This window comes from Papaver somniferum, chromosome 5 (assembly GCF_003573695.1).
Source record: "Papaver somniferum cultivar HN1 chromosome 5, ASM357369v1, whole genome shotgun sequence".
Taxonomy (NCBI): domain Eukaryota; kingdom Viridiplantae; phylum Streptophyta; class Magnoliopsida; order Ranunculales; family Papaveraceae; genus Papaver; species Papaver somniferum.
In genome coordinates this window covers 3,150,899-3,176,850 of record NC_039362.1, presented here as the reverse complement: position 1 = coordinate 3,176,850, position 25,952 = coordinate 3,150,899, and the positions used below count along the sequence as shown (strand labels likewise).

The 25,952-nt window shown below is 37.3% G+C and overlaps 1 pseudogene; it reads right to left on the bottom strand.

Annotated features, from left to right (window-relative positions):
• Positions 1-4,100: 4,100 nt before the first annotated feature.
• Positions 4,101-10,148, bottom strand: LOC113280888 (annotated as a pseudogene).
• Positions 10,149-25,952: the final 15,804 nt, after the last annotated feature.

Below are 25,952 nucleotides of genomic sequence, written 5' to 3'. Positions count from 1 at the left end.
CAAGCAACGCTTTCTCAACACGGTACTTACCTATTGTACAAGAAATGGTAGGGGACCCTGGGTCTTTATACTTAGGAGTAGTGGTATTCTGAATAATAGAACTCACATGATTAGCTATGAAGGCTTTCTTCTGTACACTGAGCTTACGCTTTCGCGTACACAAGTCCTTAAGGAACTTGGCATAAGAGGGAATCTGCCTAATTGCATCTAATAATGGAATGTTGATATTAACCTGCTTAAAAACTTCCAATATATCATTAAAGTTGTACTCCCTCTTAGTCGGAACTAGCAGCTGTGGGAATGGGGCTCTGGGAACAAAGTGAGGCTCAACAGGACCCTCATTGGTCTCTTTAGAGACTCTATCAGTCTATTCATTCTCTGGCTCAGACGGGTGAACTACAGCATGTTCACTATCAGGCATGGCAACCTTATTGTCAACTTTCTTTCCACTCCTAAGGGTTGTGACAGCATTCACACGATTGTACGATTTCTCTCCTTTGGGGTTAGGATCAGTACGACTAGGGAACCATAGCAATTATCATGGCGCATCGGGGGAGTCATGACCTGCAGGGAAACGCGCCAAAGGCGTGATTTTCCGGTCCGTCACAGATGACGAACCATTTGGCATTCTGAATTTCAAGAGTCCTAAAAACAATAGCCTTTATTTATTGAATCTCCTTCCTTGTTTCCTTCAACTCTTCAAGAACACCAGAGAACTTCTGAAGATTTGAAGGGACAACCCTTGGCTTCCTCAGATTCCTCCTTTTCTTTTCAAGGAAAAGGATACTGGAGATATATCTTTTTACTTCATGATTGATGGATTAACAATCATATTAACCTCTTTTCCACCACAATACATGATGCTTGGAGTCTCCATGCACGTATGAGATTGTGAGAGAAATTCACAAATCAAGCTCAAACAAGAACCTGTCTGATAAAGAGAGTTTTTGAAGAAGGAAAAAGGAATATAAGGTTACGGAACCTTGATACTTCTAAAAGGATTGTCGTACGCACAATTCACAACCCTAAAGAAGGAAGAATTGTCGATTTTAACCCCTTTTCAATAGACAAAAAAAAATCCTTTCCGATATAATTTATGATATGAAAAACAACAAAATAATTCCAGAAACAAACTTTCAAAAAATAAAAAAACGATTTTTTTTCCTAAAGCCTGGAAAGTGCACAACTCTTATCTCTTTGACCATTCACATGAGGCAAGATGCACTTTTGACACAATAAAGTTGTGTTGTGATGAACAATGATTTTTCCAACATTCAATTCTTGTATGGAATTCTTGACAGTTTTTTTGAATTTTTAGACAATGTTCTTCTTCTGAAAGGTCTAACCATATCTTTAGAAAATAACTTTTTCGGAGATGAAATTAACATACTTACCTCAGATGAGTTAGTCTTATGAACAAGTTTGAGCTTGTTGGATAATCGATTTGCTCTCCGTTCAAGTTTGTTGACATATCTGACTTTATGCCTGTACTTGAAACAACTAGAGAGTTCGTGACCCTTAAAAGTACAGTAAGAGCATGTCAATGTGGAGGATGGTTCAGACTCCATAACTGTGCAGGCTGATAGACAAACGGTAGAACCTGAAAAAAATTAGAAATAGAATTTTCCATAAGACAAAGAGAAATCCATTATATCCTCCAAAGTGGTTGAAGTTTATTTTGAAAAAATATCGAGGTTGACGTACGTATTAGAATGCAACACTTGATTTTTCGTCTTCATTAGAATCATAGTGATCATACATTTCATCAAGCTTGCAGCAAAACCTTTGTTTCCAGTTTATTTTCTATGATTCATACACTCATTTGCAAAATGACAAAAACCTTTACACTTAAAGCACTGTGGCATATCCTCGTCATCAATATCGTTAGTATGCATATTTTTAGGAGGAATACGATTATGTGGTTTAACTGATGGCTTAGGTTTATCTCTAATGAACCGTTTACTTCTCTTTAAAAGAAGATCTCTAAATTATCTTGTGATCAAAGAGACTGACTTGTCAAGATCTTCATATGATGAATCAGTCTCAGAAGGATCATCCTTAGAGATGCCAACACTTTTACTTTTATCAAGTATTTAGTGTTCCTTTGTGCTTTGAAAGAAATATCCTTTCCATATATGGATACATTTTCATGATCTAAGATTTTTAACTTTTCAATAAGAGTATTTCTAGAAAGAGTTTCAAGGTTATTTCCTTCAACAATGACATGTTTCTTAGAATCGTATCTGGATGGAAATGATCTGAGAATTTTTATAACAATGTCATTTTCAGGAATAGTCTTACCCAACGCGAAAGATGCATTAACAATTTCAGACACTTTGTGATTAAACTCATCAAATGAATCTTTATATGCCATACGAAGGTTTTCCCAATCAGAATTTAGGTTTTTAAGCCTAACTTCTTTTTCACATGAGTTTCCTTCAAATACGGTTTCTAAGATATCCCATGCATCTTTAGACTGAGTGCACGTAGTCACATGGTTCTGAAGATCTGGGGTAATGGCATGGATGATTGTATTCAAACTGTTAGAATTTTGCTTTACGCCAAGAATCTCGACAGCATCATAATCACCAATATCCTTTGGAGCAGTTACATCGCCTTCTGTAACAACTGGAGGATTATACCCATTAACAACATAAACCCATGATTAATAACCACGCGATTAAAGAAATGTGCGCATAGAAATTTTCCACCATAGGTAATTTGAGTCATCGAATGCTGCTGGTACGTTTATGGAGATAGCATTTCTGTCCATAGAGTCAGATCGCTACAAACACGGACCTATGAGGTCTTAAGCGTGTTTTCCTTCTATGATAAAAATTTAAAATTGGGGGTATAGTAACCATGCCCAATAATTCGTTTAGCAATCTGTATGCAAAAAATCGAATATACTTTAAAGAGAATCAACTAGAAAGTCAAACTCAATCTTAAGAAAAATATATCTAAGAGTTGTATCTCAATTTCTCAATTCAATCCGCAATCAACCAAATATGAATTTGTGAGCCCGATTGAAAATTTAGAAATAACTTGAATGGTACCAAATACCAATGTTCAAGTGTCAATAAATTTATATCAACAACCAAAGGTTGATTATCTAATTGATTGAACTTACGAACAACTTGTGATATTTCAATTATATAAACAAATATAATGCGGAAAATTAATAACATAGACACCAGAAATTTTGTTAACGAGGAACCAGCAAATGCAGAAAAACCCCGGACCTAGTCCAGATTTGAACACCACACTGTATTAAGCTGCTACAAACACTAGCCTACTCCAAGTTAACTTCGGAATGAAATGTAGTTGATCCTTAATCAGTCTCACAGTGATAAAATAACACTCGTGTTCCTTACGCCTCTAAATCCCATCAGGACTCTGCACACTTGATTCCCTTAGCTGATCTCACCCATAACCAAGAGTTGCTACGACCCAAAGTCGAGGACTTTAATAAACAAATTTGTCTCACACAAAAAGTCTACTGAATAGATAAATATGTCTCCCATAGAAATACCTATGAGTTTTGTTCCGTCTTTTGATAAATAAATGTGAACAGGAACCAATTGATACACCAGACTTATATTCCAAAAAATACAGCCTAATAATATCAATCACCTCACAATAATCTTAATCGTATGGTAGTGAAACAAGATATTATGGAATCACAAACGATGAGACGAAATTGCGACTACTTTTTTATCTTGCCTATCGGAGATTAAATCCCCATCAAATTTTAAAGAATATAGTACTCCATCACGATAGAAGGTTTGAAGCATGCACATGACAATACTACAATCACTTGAAGTTGATACGAAAGTTCAACAGTTTATGGACAAAACTAAAACACAACACTCTGGTTTAAGTTAGGGTTCAGAGGATATAAAATTAAAAAGAACTCAACGAAGTGATTACTTGGCGCGCATTGGTTGTGTAGTGGTGAAGTTCAGTATATAATGTCATCCCCTAACAGACCACCTTTGCTCGACTTCAGGAACATGTATACTACATTCAATTCAAAAACAAAAAAGGAGTCGGACCCTTCCGAAGATTTAGGATAATAGAAACTCACAAAAGCCACCCGATGAAATCAAACAGCCAAGTGAAATTGCATATTTAATCAATTGGCACAACAAGAACAACATTCTTGGTTTAGTTCCATGAATCTTAGTAAGTTAGTTTGTCTATTAATCAAAATAATTCTTACAGGGGTTAACAACAAATAAATCAAAAAAGAATAGTAGGGGTGGATAACAAACCTTTAGCTCCATGCCAGATGCCCTGCCTATCTTCTCCGCAATATCTTCTTTAAATTAATTCCAGATATCAAGTTCATTCTTCTTGAGTGAATTTTCATGTCCGAAGAAAAAATTGTCACCTGAAAAAATTATCACCTGCCTATCTTAGCTTGCACGCTCGAAAAAATTGTCACCTGTAAACAACAGATCACCATTTTCCATGTCCGAAACCGTTAGCCTCTGAGGTTGAGATTGAGAAGTCTTTTGGGAAGCTCCCTCTGTCAAGGAATATACTTCAACCAGATACTTTATATTGTCGAGGTAAGATGAGAGATAGAACCTAGAGAGATGCTCTAGAGCAGCATAAAGATTATTGGAGTTATACCAGTCTCCATTTACTTTCCTGATTAAGAACAATTATTGATCATCACAATTCTAGATGCACCTGCAACTTTGCAAGTAATAATTGATGTCAAAGGTCATTACAGGCGTACAGTTTTACGAACATGTGTGTAATAGCGACTTCCAACAAAGAAAAATTGTGTTCAAAAGCCATAATTGCAACTAATTAGAGAAATAACAAATAGATTTGGGGAAAACCTCATGTCATACCAAAGATATCGAGAGCTTGCATCTAGCAAGTCGGCACACTTCACACCTTTAGAGCATCAATCGTTAACTGAGGCCCTCAGTATCTTGACGTCATGAATAAGTCTGGAAATCAGATAAACACTTCAATGTCAACATCGATCAATAAAAAGTAAAGTAAAGGAGATGACAGAGAAAAAGAAGCCATCTGACTTAATATCACTCCTAGGCTAAAAATTTTGTAAATAGAATTACAAAGGCAAGAAGTATATATCTTGATCTTACACATAAGAGCCACTTGAAATGGGTGGTAATTAGGAGTACTTACCAAGATATAATCCCATCGTATTTGATGGAATTAGATACTTGACGATAATCACATAGAAGAAACCTTATACAGTCCTGAAGGCCAGCTTCTTTCACTTTAATTTCTGGATATTTCAGCTACTCCTCGGACAGTGTGATGTCAGTGTATTTACATCCAGTTCTTCTCACAAGTTCTATATCCAGGGTACCCCAACCACATCCAATCTCAAGAACTTCATGTTTGCTTTCAACTTTAACCTATATACGTGCAGAGAATATCCGGAAAATCAAATAATCCACCGATGATATAGAGACAGTCAAGATATACGAAGTCCAAACTTAATTGCATCATGTAATGATAGTTTCAGGAGAAGATTTACCTTTTCAATCAAAAGTGAGATTTTTCCTATTTGCGCAACCTTTAATTCTTCACTGTCTTTCTGTAGAATGACGCACACATGAGTCGAAGCGATGTGGTAGAAAATGTGTAAACAGGAAGTCACTTAGTGCTTAAACTAAAAGTTCTCAAAGAGATATAATTAAACCTTAAAAATAGCACATAAATATGTTCCTGAGTCATCCAAGAACAGTGAAAATAAATCGTTACTCTACAAGAACAAATGCAAGCACTTGTCAGTTAAGTTCAAAGAAATTCAAGGAAAATAACCATATCAGCCTACAAAGACTCATACCGGGTCATAATGTCTAGATATGTTTCTGCGAGCTTGTGTAAGTGTGTTTTGCCTTGAAACATGCCGCAGGAAGTACTTCGCGGATGCAATTCCAGCAGTAAAAAACATTGGTGTCCACCAACCCCTGAAAACAACTACATGTAAATCCTCGAGTACTGAAACTCTGCCTATTACTAGTTAAGCAAATGTCAAAATTGTGTTTTTAACCATAGCATACCTTTTACTGTTGTTAACAGAGTTATTCTTATCCCTATTAGCAATGAATATCTGCAAAAGATAGTATTACCATATGGAATTAACTGTACGAAACAGTTTAAAATTACATGAAAATGATTGAAGTTCAGTGTCCAAATTAGATCACTGTACCATGAATAGATCTAGAAGACTTTTGTCAACAAAGGAAAAATCACCGTCGATGTAAGCATCTGCAAGGCCTAAATCATCCCGTGTAGCAATCTGTTGAACAGAACATTTCAATTTTGAGTTTATCCTGATCGGAAGTTATAGTAGTATGGCAACAAGAGTTGGAAACTGCAACTTCAGAACAAGGCGCATACCTTCCAGTAAAACTGAGGATTGCGAACTCGTAGGACAGACTTTAGATTTGCCTTTTGTACCCTCAAACGTGTAAACCGTGCCTCCATCCTCCAACAAACTCTGTTTAACATGAAGCAGAAGAGACCAAATACAGTAAATAGTGGCGAACATTTACAAAATGAAGCTTACCAGACAATCTAAAGTAAGTTTATTAGAGTTAATAGAACTATCATCAAACAAGGTATATATCAAAGGGAAATTCCATTGACCTTCCTGAGTAATAATGTCAGGAACTTTTTGGCTAGTATCAACTGACACACCAGACTTAGGAACAGGACAAGTTCCATTGGGTAACCAAGAGTCACTCCAAAGATGAGTAATGTGCAGTGGGAAGAATTTGTCTGCACTTAACGCTCTTCGAAAAATAACCCTCCTCGACTAGGTTCATTACCTAGTAATTGGAGATGAAACACAAACATTTCTACAATATGCTTTTACAGTGTGAGCGATTTCAACAAACAAGGACTCTTTTTCTCCCTACACCATAATTAAAAGAAATAGCATCCAATTGTCAATCCAGACTTACGAAGTCCATTGCTAGCATGGCAGAACCCATATTGGTGGTGGCAAAAGGTACATAAAATGAATTAATTTCTTATACGACACCCTTACAGCCTCAATTGCATCATGGAAAACCTGCTCATAGTACCACAAGGGTAAAGGCAACACAGTTTTTTTACTATATAAAAAAACAATTTGCAGCGACTAAATGAACAAAAAGTTTTAAGGTCACCTTCATGCCACCCGTTGCAGAGCCAATCAAAACACCGCATTTAGCTCGATTTAACGCATTCATGACATCTTATATCCCAGCATCTGCCAAGGCTTTTTTACCGGCAGTAAGCATGTAAAGCATGATTTTGTCTGTCTTTTTGAGAGTTTTGGTGCTGGTGGTGGACTTGGCGTAGTGTTGTATGGTCAGAGGCTAAGGTGGATCAGCGGTATGTGGTTGAGAGAAGTAGTTGGTGAAATTCTTACAGAACAAGTGACGGATAAGCTAGAATGGGTGTGAACTGGATGGAGTAGAGGTGGACCTGAACTGTCTGGGATGAATGGTTGTGAAGGTGGGGATGTATGAGATCAAGATGGTGGTGGCGAAGGTTAACTTATGTTCCCTCCTTGCCTTCAAAACCAGCTCCAAACTCCGTAAAACAGACCACATGCACCATGGCAAACAATCCACCGTCTCATGGCAGCAACACAAGCTCAAAACTCAACCAAAACTCCCGCAAATTCCAGTAACTTTGCTGCCATTTACAAACCCATGATGTCAATGACATAAACCTCCTTGTCCTTGTTCATCTTGCTCTCTTCTCAACTGAGTTTTAGTAAACTCCATCAGACTGCCACAAGTTTGAATCACAGTTCCACTACGAACAGCATCACACATCAACTCTAACACACATACCACTTCCTTTGTTGATTGGACTTCACAGAACAAGCTCAAACCAAACCACAATTTTAATATTCAAAAGCCCATTTCAGCTCGGTTTTCCTTTTCTGTATCGAGACTGTTGGTTGACAAGAAGATGATGATTCAGGCTTTTTATCGAACAGCTGATGTGCCATTCTCATCTTGGTGTAGCATTGAAGTTCTATAGCTTTTATACTCATCCAAACACCTGCAAATTCGATTCACAGTAAACCATAATTCAGAAACCATTTAACATTCATATGTCTTCACAGTTGGTCCTCATTTAACCACCGGCAGCATCATTACATTCTCTGGTTCAATTAATCTTGAAACTCCAGCAGATGTTCATCACTTCGAACCCAATTCAGCCTGCAATATTGAGTTACAACCACCACACAAACTCGAGCTACTGATTCACCCCAAATACCTAACGGAATCCATGTCTTCAACAGCTTCTCTCGACTGATTCTTAACTCCAGCATTTGACCCAAATCTCCATTGAACTCTGTCCATAAACACCACAAGAATAATATAAACTCCTATATATTTAAAAGGAACGGAAGTGGTTACTGAGAGAATTGAGAGTCTAGCAAGTTTACTAAATATAAACTCCTATATATTTAAATACAGCAACACAAGTTACCAGAATACAGCAACACAACTTACCAGTAGAGAATTGAGAGGCAAAGCTACCTCCAGCAACAGTCTTAGAAGCATCCCTGACAATCACCAACAAGAAACTACTAAGTACAAAGAGCACAACTAATAAACAAAAAACAAACAGGACGAGGAAAACGTATAACACAAAACAGATGCAGAAATATCCCTACAAGCAGCAAATTCGACTGAGCTAAACTAAGGTAATAATTTAAGAAACAAACACGGGACTAACCAAAATGTACATTACAAAACCTAAACTCACCATCCAAACAAGCAGTACGGAAACTGTTCGAAAAAACCATGATGTATGTAAATAGGTCGATCCCAAAATCGAATTACATTCGTCCTAATGTTGTTGAACCCACAAAGTGATAACAGATACAAAACAGCTAGACTGATAATTCTATCTAGTTTAACTCTTATCAGCTTGTATTCGATTGCCAAGGCTGGAATTGCCACAAATCAACACTATGAAGTTCCTGAAAACAGCGAGATATAAACTCCAGAGATTCATTCTTCCAAAATATTACATTGAATGCGTACACACTGTTATATCAGTATCAACTGTAGAAAAGATTTGAAAATATCAGGAAGAAGAAAATTTACCCCATTTTGGATCATTCAGATCACGGATAGAAAATTCATGTGCCCACACGATCCGATCCTGTGAAGTTGTCTTTTGCCCAAATCTCCATTGAACTCTGTCCATAAACACCACGCACTCGTACCCCTTGGTTGGTTTTGACTGGAGTTGTTGATCTCTGATAAATGACCGCCGAACCCTTGGCTGGCGGCAACAGAACTAGCATAGCATCTCACTGGTGAAAGCTCGACCTCCTCTTCTCACAGATTTGGTTTCTAAAGAGAACTGACTTCCTTTTCTTCTCATACGCAGATGTGTGACTCCTGGTTCCCTGAAAACAAATATCAAGAGAATAAGAATCCTTGATGACCCGAGCTTTAAGCGACTATGCCAATATGCTCAAATGGATGCTCTTTCTTCCTATATTCAAATTCAAGCCGTTACACCACCAACAAACAGTAAAAACACCAAAAAACTGAAACCAAAAGAAGTACATGCTTTAAAACTACATCAGATAGTAAACGGAAAGAAAAATTGCAAAATCTTTACAAAATACTACCCAAGAAAAGACGTTATTCACAAAATCAAGCAATGATGACAAAAATAGGTAAAAGAATAGGGTTTATACCTGGTGAAATGTTCTTCTTGTACTCTCAGCTGTGTAGAGTTTGCTTTGATTTCAGGAGAAAAATTAACTAAATCTAGGGTTACAAAATTAGGGGATATAAAAAAATTATTCCGAGATGGGTTTTGAATCAAAGATGCGGTTAGGATTAGGTTTTGAAATCAGGCTTGATTCGGTGATGAGATTTGTATGGATATGAAGGCTATCAATCTCCCTCTCATACAGAAAACAAGTGAGATGAAATGAGATGAGGGTTTGTTTTTGGTTAAATCCAGGGAAAGAGGGGTTTTCTTTTAGATCTGATACATGGGTTTTGATTTGGTGATGGGGTTAGGATTTGTCTTTGATTTGTGAGTTGAGATCGGATCTCTGAGATTTTTCAGAAGGGAGTGTACGAGGAAGATAAGCAAAAGAAGAAGAGTTCGGCAAAATCTAAATAAAATATTTTGAAGTAAAAACAAAAACAAGAACAGATAAATAAATAAAAACCCTTAAAAATAACCCAATTTAGAATAACCCTTGGATCACAACCTATACGGACGGTGCACAAATTACTCTCAGTTATTATGAGTTAAATTATAAGTAGTGCAACGGATATTTTATTGTGCAAAGTATATTCACGTTGCTCTGTTTGCAACATATTATCCGTTGAACCTCGAAAAATTCTGGCGTTGCAAAACCCAGGATTTGGTGTAGTGGTTTCCCAGTTGTTAGAGTTCTCCTTTATATAGTCTTCAAATCAGGGTTTGCAATCTCAGTTACCTTAGTAACAAAGCATTCAATATTCACCATTAGATGAAAACCTGATTAGATTCAAGCTAACATCTTTCAAACGTTAGATCGAACTTAGCTTGTTATACACAAATGAAATGTACTTTCATTTGGATAAGGGTAACCGTATCTAAACATGTGCACACGGTTGGTTCGACAATAATTAACCGAAGTTAGCCACATGAATACTTTATTATCAACATTGTTCATCTCAATCACAACTAGTTCAAATGACTCAAATGAAACTAGTTATGGAGTTGTTCAATTGTTTATATTCTCGTAGAAGTATACAAGACACAATTGAAGAAAAATCTATGTTGATTCACATGAATCAATTCATGATGTTTATATCCACGGTTTCCAAAAGATTGCATTCCTTAATATATAAACGTACTAGTTCATGAATAAACCGATTTTAGAACTTACCCTACTCAGGTACACATATGGGTACGCATACCCCGATAGCCGGACTGAGTTTGGGTTCCCCAGTATGCGAACGAGTACGCATACCACCAACCTCGGTTGAAATTCCATAACTTGTAATCACGCCAGTACGCATACCGGTATGCATACTTAAGTTCCTAAACTCTCACTAACTAATATGAAAAAGCGGGGGTCTAACAACCTCATCCAATATTTCTTTTAGAAATTTGTATGGACTAACTCCAATATACTTTCAAGAGATTCAACTATACAGTTAGACTCAATATTAAGAAAGATATATCAAAGAGTTAGTATCTCTATCTCTTAATTCAATCTGCAGTCAGCAAATAGAAATCTGCGAGCCCGATTGAATAAGAGAGATGAAAATTTGAACGGTACAAAAGACCAATATTCAAGGATCAATCAATTTCAATCAACAACCAAAGGTTGGATTTCACAATTGATCGATACAACGCACAACCTGTGATATTTCATTTATATAACAAAAAATAATGCGGAAAAGAAATAACACAAACACTAGAAGTTTTGTTAACGAGAAAACGCAAATGCAGAAAAACCCCGGGACCTAGTCCATATTTGAACATCACACTGATTAAGCCGCTACAGAAACTATCCTACTACAAACTAGATTCGTTCTGGAATGTAGTTAAACCTCAATCAATCTCACACTGATTCAAGGTACAGTTGTGCTCCTTACGTCTCTTATCCCAGCAAGATACTATCCACTTGATTCCCTTAGATGATCTCACCCACAACCAAGAGTTGCTACGAACCAAAGTCGAAGACTTTAATAAACAAATTTGTATCACTCAGAAAAGTCTACGGTAATAGATAAATTTGTCTCCCAAAGAAGTACCTACGAGTTTTGTTCCGTATTTTGATAAATTAAGGTGAACTGGAACCAATCGGTAACCCGGACTTATATTCCCAAAGAACAACCTAGAATTATCAATCACCTCACAATAATCTTAACCTACTAGCGAAACAAGATATTTCGGAATCACAAACGATGAGACAGAGATGTTTGTGAATTCTTTTGTCTTGCCTATCAGAGAAATAAATCCCAAGCCAATTCTTGGAATTGATATTATACGATAGAAACGGAAATATCAGATCATGCAACTACAGAGAAAATAGTTGGGTCTGGATTCACAATCCCAATGAAGTCTTTAAGTCTTTAACCTACAGGGTCTCGTGAGAAACCTAAGGTTAATGGAGAATCCACTCTAGCTAACACAACTAGTATGACACATGAGGTGCGCGTGGGGATTAGGTTTCCCAGTTGCTAGAGTTCTCCTTTAGGAAGATTTTAAATCAGGGTTTGCAATCAATGTTAACTTAGTAAAAAAGCATTCAATATTCACCGTTAGATGAAAACCTGATTAGATTCAAGATAAATTCTTTCAACCGTTAGATCGAACTTATATTGCCACACACAAATGACATGTAACTTCATTTAGGTTTGGGTAACCGTACCTAAACGTGTACACTTAGTTGGTTCAACAATAGTTAATCAAATGGTTAGCAATATGAGCACTTTCATATCAACCTTATTCATCTTCACCACAACTAGTTCTAATGGTTCAAAAGAACTAGTTAGAGAGTTGTTCAATTGCTTATATATTATATAATTATACAAGACACAATCGAAACAAAATCAGTTTGATTCACTTGAATCAATTCATGAACTTTGTATCCACGGTTTGCAAAGATTGCATTCCTTAATATATAAAAATTTAAGTTCATGAACAGACCGATTTCAGAAAGTAACCCACTTAAGTATGCGTATTTAAGTAACCAGTTTTTGGTTTTTTTAAGTTTCCAAACTCACCAGAAATTCATGGGTGTGAACTTTACGGCAGTATGCGTACGGGTACGCGTATTTTAGGTAACCAGATAAGAGTATGTCAATTTCCAAACTCAGCAGAAATTTACGGACGTGAATCTTCCGCCAGTATGCGTATGGGTACGCATACTTACCTAGTCTCCTTCAATCATTTCGTACACACACAAGTATGCGTACTTTAGGTTCCCGGTTTATGGACTTATACACTAATGTGCGAACACACTATGTTTATATCCAAAGAAGGTTACATAATATAAACTCTTATTTCAATCATTGAAACGGAAAATAAGAAGGTAGCCAAATATACCTCAATCTAAAACTTTTCCACCTATAAGTACTTTTTCCGAAAGTGATTGTCTATGGACTGAGTCGAGACAATACAACTAATCGGTTCACACTTCGTGTGAACGTCTATGGATACGAGATCGAGACAATACAACAACGAAGAATGTTTATTTGATAATAGGTTTGGACTTAACCAAATACTATAGGATTTTTTATCAAGTATATAGGAATTAACGTTTGTGTGATTTACTTTAAATTATAATAAACACAATTATAATTGAGAAAAATAAAAGTAAATGACACAGCAAGATTTTGTTAGCGAGGAAACTACAAATGCAGAAAAACCCCGGACCTAGTCCAGAATTGAATACTCTCATAATTAATCCTCTATACAAAATAAAACCAACTTCGTATAGTTGAGACCAAGCAACTAAACATATAGTTCACCTAGTTTCCTCCGTATCCATACGCCTCCAACTTCCAGTAAGTCATGCACTTGGAAAAATTACTTTGGTTTGTATTCCAAACAGTAAAGTAACAAGAAATATGTTCGGTAACAACTCTTTTCAAACAAAGTGGTATGAGTCTGACAAAGGAACTTCTTTTTAACCAATAAACTCTTTTGTGGGGTCTGATATCTATTTAATAATACAACTACCAAAGTGGTTGGGTTTAGATTTTTCTATCAATATTCAAAGTGACAAAGGTAATATATTAATTCCGATCTACTCAACTAATCAATCACGATTATCACAAATATAAACTGATTATAGTTGAATCCCTCCAGCCGAATCAAGTATTGTGCACACCAAAGGTGATGAGTGCCAAATATTGTATATATTTATCCCTTTTTGTTGGCATTTTAACTCATCTTTTATGCATTAATTCTACATTTTATCCCATATTCTGTATTTTCATTGTTTTCAAGAATAAATATTTTTATTAATTAATTTTGCATTTTTAGGTAATAAATAAAGTTCGGATGAGTCGCGGAGCGAAAAGAGCAGAAAAGTAGTGAAAAGCCGGGAGAAATTACGCAAGGAAGCCGCGAAGAATGGTGCGCACAACCTCATTTTCTACACACAAAAACGCCTCCGTTCTCAGCCATCAGATCAGTTCTCAGAAGCATCCGACGGTCGCTCCTTCATAGAGCATCAAAATCTGAAGTCTCTGCCAAGCACCACAGCGCTGAAATTCCAAGCCTTCAGATTAGATGGTAGTTGAATCCAACGGTCGCTCCCTTGCTGTTCATCAACGTTTGATATCTCCGCCTTACACTACAACACCTAACCCCATCTAGAGCCATTAACTTCGTTGTATCAAAAAATCTGACGGTCGCTACCAACCTAATCAGGAGAAACCATCCGATTCACCTACCAGCTTTGCATCCAGTGACTCAGCGTCGCAGAACATCAAACTTGATGGACCCGCCTCACACCCTAGCAACCGAACCTATACCACCTACCCAAACACCCCCCTTCTCCCAAACAGTCGAGCCTCTCCTCCATCACCTCCCCTCTGCAGCTCTGCAGACACCATGTCCGCCACCACCTTCTCCACCTCTGTCACCACCTGCTCCGCCACCCACTCTCTGTCACCACGTCAAACAATGATAACCCATCATTGTTCCCATCTCCCTAGTCCATCTACTTTACTTATTCCACACATTTTCAACCGAAACCCTAAAGTGTGAAATAGGTAAATTAGGTCGAGCTAGAGTGAAAAATTGAAGGCATGGAGAGGTAGAGAAGGACAAATAGAGTAATGGGTCGAGTTCAATTTGATGTTGCTACATCAAATTAGGTGAGTAATCACCAACCCTAGCCTACTGTTATTTTGGGAAAATGGGTAGAACCCTAATTGTCTGTGGGTATAAATATGTATTGTGGGATTGTTGTAAAAACTATGCTTGGAGTAGCCGACATCCAGGACTTTCATGTCCTGTTAATTTCAGTTCACATGTTAATTTCAGTTCACTTGTTAATTTCAGTTCATGTTGTTTTTTTTTAGTTCAATTTGCTGTTCTGTTAAATGTTCATGTTTCAGCTCAAATTTCAGTTTTGTTCATTGTTAGTTCAGTTAGTTATGTTCATGTTTGTTGTTGCTCACTGTCAGTTACATGTTCACTGTTGTGTTTAATTTGCTGTCACATTTGATGGAATGCTAGGCTAGATACATTAGAAGCATTGATGTGATTGTGCAATGGAAGAAATCAGTGCTCATAGCAAGCTGATTTTCTTGCCATTCCTTGTGTATGCTTAGGTTGCACTGTTGATTGAGCATTGGGAGAAATTAGTGCTCACTAGTGACAATGAGCAAGCTAATTCTCTTCCCATTCTTTTAGTATACCTCCTGTAATCTTGCCTTAGCTTAGCCTTGCTCTGTTAGCTTCACCACATCCCTGCCCTTGGCCTTAGGCCTTGGTTTGTATTGTCATCTTGCTTTCCCTGTGTTGCCTCTGCCTTGTTATTCTTGCTGCAACTCTGTTGCTTTTGCCCTGCAGCTGCTGTGCAGCTGCTGTGCTGCTGCTGCATTGCTGCTACTTTGCCTCCCTTACATTTGCAGTGCTGCTGTTTTCCTTCCCCTGCAGCTGCTGCTGTTGCCTTTCTGCAGCTGTTGCTGCCACTCCCCTTTCCCTGTGCAGCACTTGTACTGCTGCTGCTGTTGTTGCTGCTGCTTCCTGCAGCCAAGCAAAGGCCAATCCAACTGAGCCCAAAGCTCAGCTCATTCCAAAAAGCTAAGGCCCAGTCCACAGTTACCAAGCCCAGGTTTGAACCAAAAGTTGAAGCCCAGTTCATTAAAAATCAAAGCCCAATTCAACCAACCTGTGGGCTTAATCCATAAGCCTAAGCCCAAAGGCCCAGATCCTTGACATAAACCAAAGCCCAAGTTTACAATTCATCAAGTTTAAGGCCAAAGCCCATTTACACTTCAGAGACCAACTGAGCCCGAGCTCAGTTCATTTTATTGTGAACAAACCCATTAGTACTCAAAGCCCAATTTAAGCCAAAAGGCTTCATAGCCCAATAGCAATTTAGGAACCCAAATAGCTAAAACAATTCCAAAACACACCCGATCTCTGTGGATCGACCCGTACTTGCACGAGCTACAACCGACGACCGTGCACTTGCGGTATTACTGTAGGCCCCCGTTTTCATTGCATAATTTCTAACATATCTCCGGGTCCACCAAGTTTTTGGCCGGGGATAATTTTCTATACACCCTTTCAAGTCCTGCCAAGTTTTTGGCGCCGCTGCCGGGGATTGGTGCTGTGTTTTATCTGTGTTTTTCTTAGCTATTTTTTGCATTTCACTGCATAGCATTTGCATCTGCATCTGCTTCACTTCATTTGCTGTTGGACCTGCTGTTCTGAACCTGTTTTTCCTCTGCTGGGACGCCACCAAGGAAAAGAACCAAAACCCAACTGGGTTTTTGCAACAATATCAGAGCAGCTGGGCTGTGCTAAAAAGGTAAGCCTAAACCCATTCATTGAGAGAACCCAACCTGTGGGCTTCCAAATTTCTTTAATTGTGGGCTTGTAATAATTAACCCAATTTTTTGGGCTTTTTATTTTTTTCTATTTTGGGTTTGTAATAATTATTTTTGGGCTTGTTGTTTAATTTGTGGGCTTGTATTTATTTTGTGTGGGCTTGTTTAAATTCTTCCATTGGACTTGTATTTTGGACTCTGGGTTTAAACCCAGCTGAGCTTATAACTGATTGTGGACCTGCTTCCACTCAAGAGTGGACCTCGAAACCAAAGTTTTAAAACAAACGTCGGGCCTTAACCAACTGGGCCAAATTAAACTTTCAAAATTAAAACTTGGATTTTCGTAGGCCGCAGCCTTCATTCCATTAGAGGACAAACAGTGGGCTTGCTCCCATTTCAAAAACCAAATTTTATTTTCTTCATTTTATTTAAAAAAAAAAAAACCAAAAAAAAAAAAAAAACCAAAAATTTTTACTTTTCTCCCATTTTAAAAACCAAAATTTCCTTTTGCTCCCAATTTTAAACCAAATTTTCTTTTTCAAATGTCTCCCACCAAAACCAAATTTTTCCCAAAAATCCAAACCCTTTAAAAACCAAATAGTGGGCTTTTTGTCATTTCAAAATGGACCAACCTCGTGCTCTCCATGAATACATGTATCCATCAATACAAATTCCATTATCATGTATTGTATTACCTCAACCCAATAACCCTTTTAAAATAAATGCAAGCATGATACAAATACTTCCTATATTTCGAGGGTTCAATTCTGAGAACCCCTATACTCATGTAAGAGAGTTTGAGCAAATTTGTCGGACTATGCAACCTGATCATTTGTCCGAAGACTCTCTGAAATTGCGTTTGTTTACATTTTCTTTAAAAGAAAGGGCCAAAACATGGTTTTACGGTTTGAGACCACAATTAATCACCACTTGGGAACAACTCACTAATCAATTTTTCCAAAAATTTTTTCCACACCATAGGACCATCGTTATTCGTCAAAATATCAATTGTTTTGTCCAATTGGATGAGGAAACTGTTTTTCACTATTTTGAACGTTTTAATGATTTGTTGAGTGAATGTCCGCACCATGGAATTGAGAAGTGGAGACTTGTCGTCATCCTCTATGAGGGACTAGACTTTAAATCTCGAACCATGGTTGAATCTATGTGTAATGGTGAGTTTATTGATAAATCTGTGGATGATGCATGGAATTTTTTAGCCGAGATTGCAGAGAAAACCCATCAATGGGAATCTGTTAGGGAAACAGGAACAACACCACATGATATGAATCATCCCCATGAATTAGAGTTTTATTCTTGTAATAGCTCCGACCTTAGGATTGAAAATTATCCTAGATTGCAAAATTCCTATCATGATGATGATGATGATTATGATGTTATTTTAGAAGAACATGTCTATACTGAAAATGTTATGGAACCTTTGGGTTCAAATACATTAGGCTTCTCTGCCCCGACCTTAATGCATGATATTTCTTCTAATATTCCATGTGATGTTTCCCCTGATGTGCTGATACACGAGAATAAATCTGTTGATGATGTTGATAATTCTGATTGTAATCTTGCCCATTTGATTAAAAATTGTGAGCATGATGTGACATGTGTAGATGAGTTAGAAGATTTTGATTTGATTGATAATGATATGCCTATTCTTCTACCTAAGTCACAATCTGATGGCCTTCCACCCAACCTAGATTTGGTTTGTACCAATATTGTAAAACCAATTTTTCTGAAAATTCCTAATCTAGGATTGGAACTGTGTGCTTCCCAAGTCCTCTTGGACTATTTTTCATCCAAATATAATACTTTTAAAGAGCCACAGTTGGAAATTGCATGTTTGCCCATCCCGAAAACAGTCCATTATGAGTTAGACCTTTTGAATCCTGAACCCTTAAAATTAAAAGATTTTGTGCTTAAAAGTAAACCTGTTGAAAAATTTAGGTTTAGGGGTGATTCATTCGGTTTTTCACTCTCACTCCCATTTAAGTCCAATTTTAGTGTTTTGAAACTTCCTTTATCTCTACATTTTTTCTTTTGGGTTGATCCTCAACTCTTTAGATTGTTAGTGTATGGTGAATTTTTGTATATAATCCAGTAGATAAAATTTCTTAAAAAAACCCTTTTGTTCCTTTTGTATATATTTTGCTAATCCAATATGATCTCGGCTGAAATATGTTGGATTTTTGCCTTGAATAACGGAGTGTTAATTCTGCTTTCGCCGAAATCGGGTATTCTCTCTCCTTTTACTCTACTCAGCATGTCCCTTTCCATATGATGCATTTTAATTCTTTCCATATTTTGAAACATTGAGGACAATGTTTAGTTTAGGTTTGGGGGTATAGAGTAGATGCCACGATAATATGCTATAATTAAAAACGAACTCCTTCTTCTTTTTGAAAAAAATTGAAAAATTCCAAAAAAAAAAAAAAAATCAAAAATCAAAATTCAAAAAACAATTAAAAAATGAAAAATCATAAAAAATGGAGCTCATTTACCTTGAAATGTTGACTCTTGTGCAAATATATATTTTATTAGGAGTCTTAGTCTAGATATTTAGGCACCCTGATTCTAGCACAATTCACATAGTGATAAGAAATTTGCACGCGCACGATCTACCAATACATGTATGACCTCGATCTTCAAGGTGTTGGATAGGAAGTTACGATTGCCAATCACTTTAGAATACTGAACGAAACTTGATTAGCTTGTTCTTTGGTTGGTTGGGATAGAAGGTGGAGGTTACATTAAGAAAGACAACCATCGAATTTAACTGGGTGCATCAAAAAGGGCTACCTCTTGCAAAGTGTCATGTAATTTTTTTTGTTTCTTTTTGTTATGTATCAAAAGAGCTACCTTATGTAAAAATCAATTTCAAGTTTTTGTGTAAAAAAAAAAAAAAAAAAAAAAAAATCAAGTATTTATCAATTCCATCCTCTCTTGTTCCAAAAATAAAAAGAGAATAGTCAATGTAAATAAGAGTCATGTAAATAGTCATTTTGTTGTTTCATTGTAATAAGCAAGGAGGGTGTATGCCATTGATGTACAACGCGAGTAATTGTGAAATACCTCCAACTCATTCACAATTCTCGTAAAGTCCGGACAGCTAGCTAGATTTCGACCTCAGTTCTTAGCCTGAGAAACTATCTCTTAGTGATTAGTAGTCATGACTTCAGATCTTTCTTTACACATGTGTAGATACACTTTACACTCTTATCACATGTCCTTATTTGTTATCAGTGCTAGGATTGTGCCTTTCGATAGCTAGATTGACATCTCCATTTTGCTGTGAGCTTAACTGTTTTGCACATGTCACATTTGATGGAATATGAGCTTATATTTTGTCCTTAGGTTTTGTAGGCACACCTCTGGTAAACCTTCACGAGACTTCAACTCGTCCACTAGGGACACTTAGTGGTTTAAAAGGCTTAGTGCATACGCTAAATGCATTCGAGAGACCAGCGACAGTGGTATAGTTAGGATTTCCTTAGTTTTGTTTTACTTGAGGACAAGTAAAATTCAGGTTTGGGGGTATTTTATGAGTGCCAAATATTGTATATATTTATCCCTTTTTGTTGGCATTTTAACTCATCTTTTATGCATTAATTCTACATTTTATCCCATATTCTGTATTTTCATTGTTTTCAAGAATAAATATTTTTATTAATTAATTTTGCATTTTTAGGTAATAAATAAAGTTCGGATGAGTCGCGGAGCGAAAAGAGCAGAAAAGTAGTGAAAAGCCGGGAGAAATTACGCAAGGAAGCCGCGAAGAATGGTGCGCACAACCTCATTTTCTACACACAAAAACGCCTCCGTTCTCAGCCATCAGATCAGTTCTCAGAAGCATCCGACGGTCGCTCCTTCATAGAGCATCAAAATCTGAAGTCTCTCCCAAGCACCACAGCGCTGAAATTCCAAGCCTTCAGATTAGATGGTAGTTGAATCCAACGGTCGCTCCCTTGCTGTTCATCAACGTTTGATATCTCCGCCTTACACTACAACACCTAACCCCATCTAGAGCCGTTAACTTCGTTGTATCAAAAAATCTGACGGTCGCTACCAACCTAATCAGGAGAAACCATCCGATTCACCTACCAGCTTTGCATCCAGTGACTCAGCGTCGCAGAACATCAAACTTGATGGACCCGCCTCACACCCTAGCGACCGAACCTATACCACCTACCCAAACACCCCCCTTCTCCCAAACAGTCGAGCCTCTCCTCCATCACCTCCCCTCTGCAGCTCTGCAGACACCATGTCCGCCACCACCTTCTCCACCTCTGTCACCACCTGCTCCGCCACCCACTCTCTGTCACCACGTCAAACAATGATAACCCATCATTGTTCCCATCTCCCTAGTCCATCTACTTTACTTATTCCACACATTTTCAACCGAAACCCTAAAGTGTGAAATAGGTAAATTAGGTCGAGCTAGAGTGAAATTGAAGGCATGGAGAGGTAGAGAAGGACAAATAGAGTAATGGGTCGAGTTCAATTTGATGTTGCTACATCAAATTAGGTGAGTAATCACCAACCCTAGCCTACTGTTATTTTGGGAAAATGGGTAGAACCCTAATTGTCTGTGGGTATAAATATGTATTGTGGGATTGTTGTAAAAACTATGCTTGGAGTAGCCGACATCCAGGACTTTCATGTCCTATTAATTTCAGTTCACATGTTAATTTCAGTTCACTTGTTAATTTCAGTTCATGTTGTTTTTTTTAGTTCAATTTGCTGTTCTGTTAAATGTTCATGTTTCAGCTCAAATTTCAGTTTTGTTCATTGTTAGTTCAGTTAGTTATGTTCATGTTTGTTGTTGCTCACTGTCAGTTACATGTTCACTGTTGTGTTTAATTTGCTGTCACATTTGATGGAATGCTAGGCTAGATACATTAGAAGCATTGATGTGATTGTGCAATGGAAGAAATCAGTGCTCATAGCAAGCTGATTTTCTTGCCATTCCTTGTGTATGCTTAGGTTGCACTGTTGATTGAGCATTGGGAGAAATTAGTGCTCACTAGTGACAATGAGCAAGCTAATTCTCTTCCCATTCTTTTAGTATACCTCCTGTAATCTTGCCTTAGATTAGCCTTGCTCTGTTAGCTTCACCACATCCCTGCCCTTGGCCTTAGGCCTTGGTTTGTATTGTCATCTTGCTTTCCCTGTGTTGCCTCTGCCTTGTTATTCTTGCTGCAACTCTGTTGCTTTTGCCCTGCAGCTGCTGTGCAGCACTTGTGCTGCTGCTGCATTGCTGCTACTTTGCCTCCCTTACATTTGCAGTGCTGCTGTTTTCCTTCTCCTGCAGCTGCTGCTGTTGCCTTTCTGCAGCTGTTGCTGCCACTCCCCTTTCCCTGTGCAGCACTTGTGCTGCTGCTGCTGTTGTTGCTGCTGCTTCCTGCAGCCAAGCAAAGGTCAATCCAACTGAGCCCAAAGCTCAGCTCATTCCAAAAATCTAAGGCCCAGTCCACAATTACCAAGCCCAGGTTTGAACCAAAAGTTGAAGCCCAGTTCATTAAAAATCAAAGCCCAATTCAACCAACCTGTGGGCTTAATCCATAAGCCTAAGTCCAAAGGCCCAGATCCTTGACATAAACCAAAGCCCAAGTTTACAATTCATCAAGTTTAAGGCCAAATCCCATTTACACTTCAGAGACCAACTGAGCCCGAGCTCAGTTCATTTTATTGTGAACAAACCCATTAGTACTCAAAGCCCAATTTAAGCCAAAAGGCTTCATAGCCCAATAGCAATTTAGGAACCCAAATAGCTAAAACAATTCCAAAACACACCCGATCTCTGTGGATCGACCCGTACTTGCACGAGCTACAACCGACGACCGTGCACTTGCGGTATTACTGTAGGCCCCCGTTTTCATTGCATAATTTCTAACATATCTCCGGGTCCACCAAGTTTTTGGCCGGGGATAATTTTCTATACACCCTTTCAAGGCCTGCCAAAAGGTTATGAATCCAAAAGTCTTCTTTGTCTCCAAATATTCTTAGATCTTCGATAAACACTTGCACACAATTAACTTGAATCTCTTGTGGTCAATCACACACAGAATGGAGTTTGTTAACGTTGGATTATCACAAGACGTCTTAGATCTACAAACAGTTCTAAAGATCCCCGTCAACACTTCGATCTAGTTTGAGTGAATATTATATCAAAAGAGACGATTATCAAGCATAAACAAACTAGGTGCAATCAAAGTTCAACAACCGTTAGTCAATCAAACCAATCGAAAACTAATAACACTGCAATTATCTAGTTTCCCACCAACGGTACTCGTAGAGCTTCCCAATCCAAACGAAGTCTTTAAAACGAGTGGTCATAAGAGATTTCGCCTAATTATGGTACTTTCCTCTCCGAATAGACGGCTCCACCAGTAACAACACAACTAGGTAGTTTGCTGGCTTTGAGGACTAGTTTGCTAGAAATGCAGATTTCAATATTTGTAGAAAAAGGAATTTTGGACACCAAGGAATTTCCAAAACCAAATACTCTCAAAGATATCATAATTCCTGGAAATACTTTGTCCAAATCTTGACCGAAAGCTCACTAGAAAATCTCCAATTAGTAAATGCACATTACTAATTTTTATTCTCCAGAGATATGTATTTAACTGCTGGAAATTAAATAGCATATATAAAAACTAAAAACCTTAATTAAAAGATTCTCAATTTATTTCGATCATGGGATTTTCCTTTAGATATTAAGGAATATCTTTGAACAATAAAAAATAAGAGTTACTGCACATGTTCAAAGTAGCTCGACATCTTTACTTTGTAAATCCTTTTTCATATTTACAATCTTGAAATCGACTTGACACACTTCCAAACGAGTTTAGAATTGGTTCATCTGACTTCCAAGAACTATGTGATTGATTATCCTATCAAATCACCATTCATGGGTTTACGGTTCTACTGAAACAAGTTTTTGTTCTATCTTCTGTGGGTACTGGAATTAGTCACCCTAGTTACCAAAACTTGGTTGACTAGGTATTAGGAACGGTTCCCACATATTTATGGTAAATACTTGTATTCGGTTGCACAATTCATAGGATCGGTTCCCCAAAACTTTAAAACTTGTTGTTGCGCCTCTTACAAGAATCGATTCCCCTCTTGTGATCGGATGCACCTCTTACTATGATCGGTTCCCCAATGTCTAGATTATAGTTGCACCAATTACAACGTATCGATCATACCATATTGAGTGATTACTTAAGATCGCTTTCACTAATAAAAGTCATACCAATACATAAGTCAGGCCTCGTGAATAGTTTTACCAAGATACATAAACAAGTTTATGAGCGGTTATACTAAACACACATATTGGTAATTCAATAGATTTGCAATGAATAACAATACCAATAAGCCTAGCGATTTCCCTTTCGATTCACAAAACAAGTTTATGAATTTACTTCTTTTAAACTTATGTAAAGCATTTTTTCCTAGGACGAAATATTCACCCATACCCATACATAATCACAATAGCATTCATACGATTATGTCGATGTCTTATATACGAAGTTCAAAAGATAAATATTATACTTCGTATTGTATTCCTGAATACTACGTCTAACTAGAGTATAATCATTCACAGCTTCGCAGTTATGTTTTCAATATGCACGAATTGAAAGATACGTTAGGGAATGAAACAGTTCAAGTAAAATATTACTAACCTCAAGAGGAAGGATGACGTCGTCGTTGTAGATCCTTAGTTCTTCACATTCTTCAAGTCTTCACGTAATACTTGTAAGTATCATATCCTAATACTTTCAAGATAACCTATACAAAGTTGACTCTAGTATATAATCAAGCGACTCTTTAAATGAGTTTTGGTTCACTAAAATATGACAACTAAACTTGACATACCAACGCTTGGTGGGTTCAACCAATCTGTTGTATGATCAATGGTTTCGACCAGAATTGGCTATAATAGCGGAGTTGAAGAAAAACAGAATCTCGAGTTTATTTTCAAACGGAAAGCTTTGTTTGGAATTCTGAAGAGTTTGAGAGAGATTCAAGTACTGGATTTAGTTGCTTGGGGCCTGTTTGGACCCAACAGAGCTGGCGTGGTCAATGGTTTCAACTAGATTTAGCTGATTCTTCGGGAATGTTCAAAGCAAAGGCGTGTATTCTTCCGAGAGATAATCATAGAACTTGGTGTGTTGGCATGTGTTTCCAGCGTGCTTAACACAATCTGAGTCGTGTAAACAACCATTTGTTCGTGTTGGAGTGAAGATTGGCAGCTGCAGACACATGCACATGAAGAAAAAGGAAACAAAAATATTCTCGAGTTTTTGTATTTACTGTGATAATATTTTGGTATGATGAGGGGTTATTCTTGATCCTGTCGATTATATATAGAGTTCTTAGGAGTTTCGGTGGGGGTCGAGAGTTTGGGGAGTTGAGGAGAGCCATAGAAGAAGAAATCCGAGTTTTCCCAAACTCGGGTTCCGCTGCTACTGCTGAACGAAGAACAACATCGCAGAAACAAAGAACAACGTCGCGAAAGAAGAAAGTTGTGAAATACCTATTGCAACGTTCGGAGAAGAACCGTTACCTATTCTTTCAAATCCAATACCTTTTGTAACAATTTTTCCAATAAATATATAGAGTTCGCAACAGTTCTTTAAGAGTTCTTGGGTTTTTTAACAATTATAACTGTTACAAACCCGTTGCCTTATACAATCTCCTCAATATAAACACCTTTTGAGCCATAATTCTATCTTTTGAGTGTGTTTTCGACATGAGGAGCTAAACCCCAACACTAGGAAAATGGAGGAAGACGAATATCATACTTGGGATAATTTTATTATTTTTTTAAGACTTTTGCATTAATTTTAATTGAAAATATAATTTGAATTAATTGGTTGTTATTTAATATGATGATGTATGCTTAGCTTAGGTGTTTTGATACATCATGCTTAGGATTTACAATCAAATTTTTAAGAATCTACCTTGGAAAAAATATAGTCCATGTTTACATTTCTTGAGATAAAATTGTCAAAGAATTAATAATTGAACCTTATGTTTTGAATTCGGTGGAATCCCGAGTCTCAGTAACTCTCTCACCACTTTGTTAATATTTTTGTATATATTTTTGTTAAATTTAAAAACTCGGATCTTCACAAGTCTTAGAGTTCGAATCCTATTTACCACTACTACAACAACTTTAAAATAACATCAACTAGGATAGTAAAGTGTAGTTGAGCTCTAGACTCCACGACGATCATCATACAGTGACGAAGAACTACTCAAGGAACTGGTGTAACTTCATCGAAAAAAGGTATGCGGATACTTGAACTTATCTATCACTCAAAAGTCTACTTATTCTTTCTCTTATCTTGAGACAAAAGTTGTATAGCTATATAGACTTCG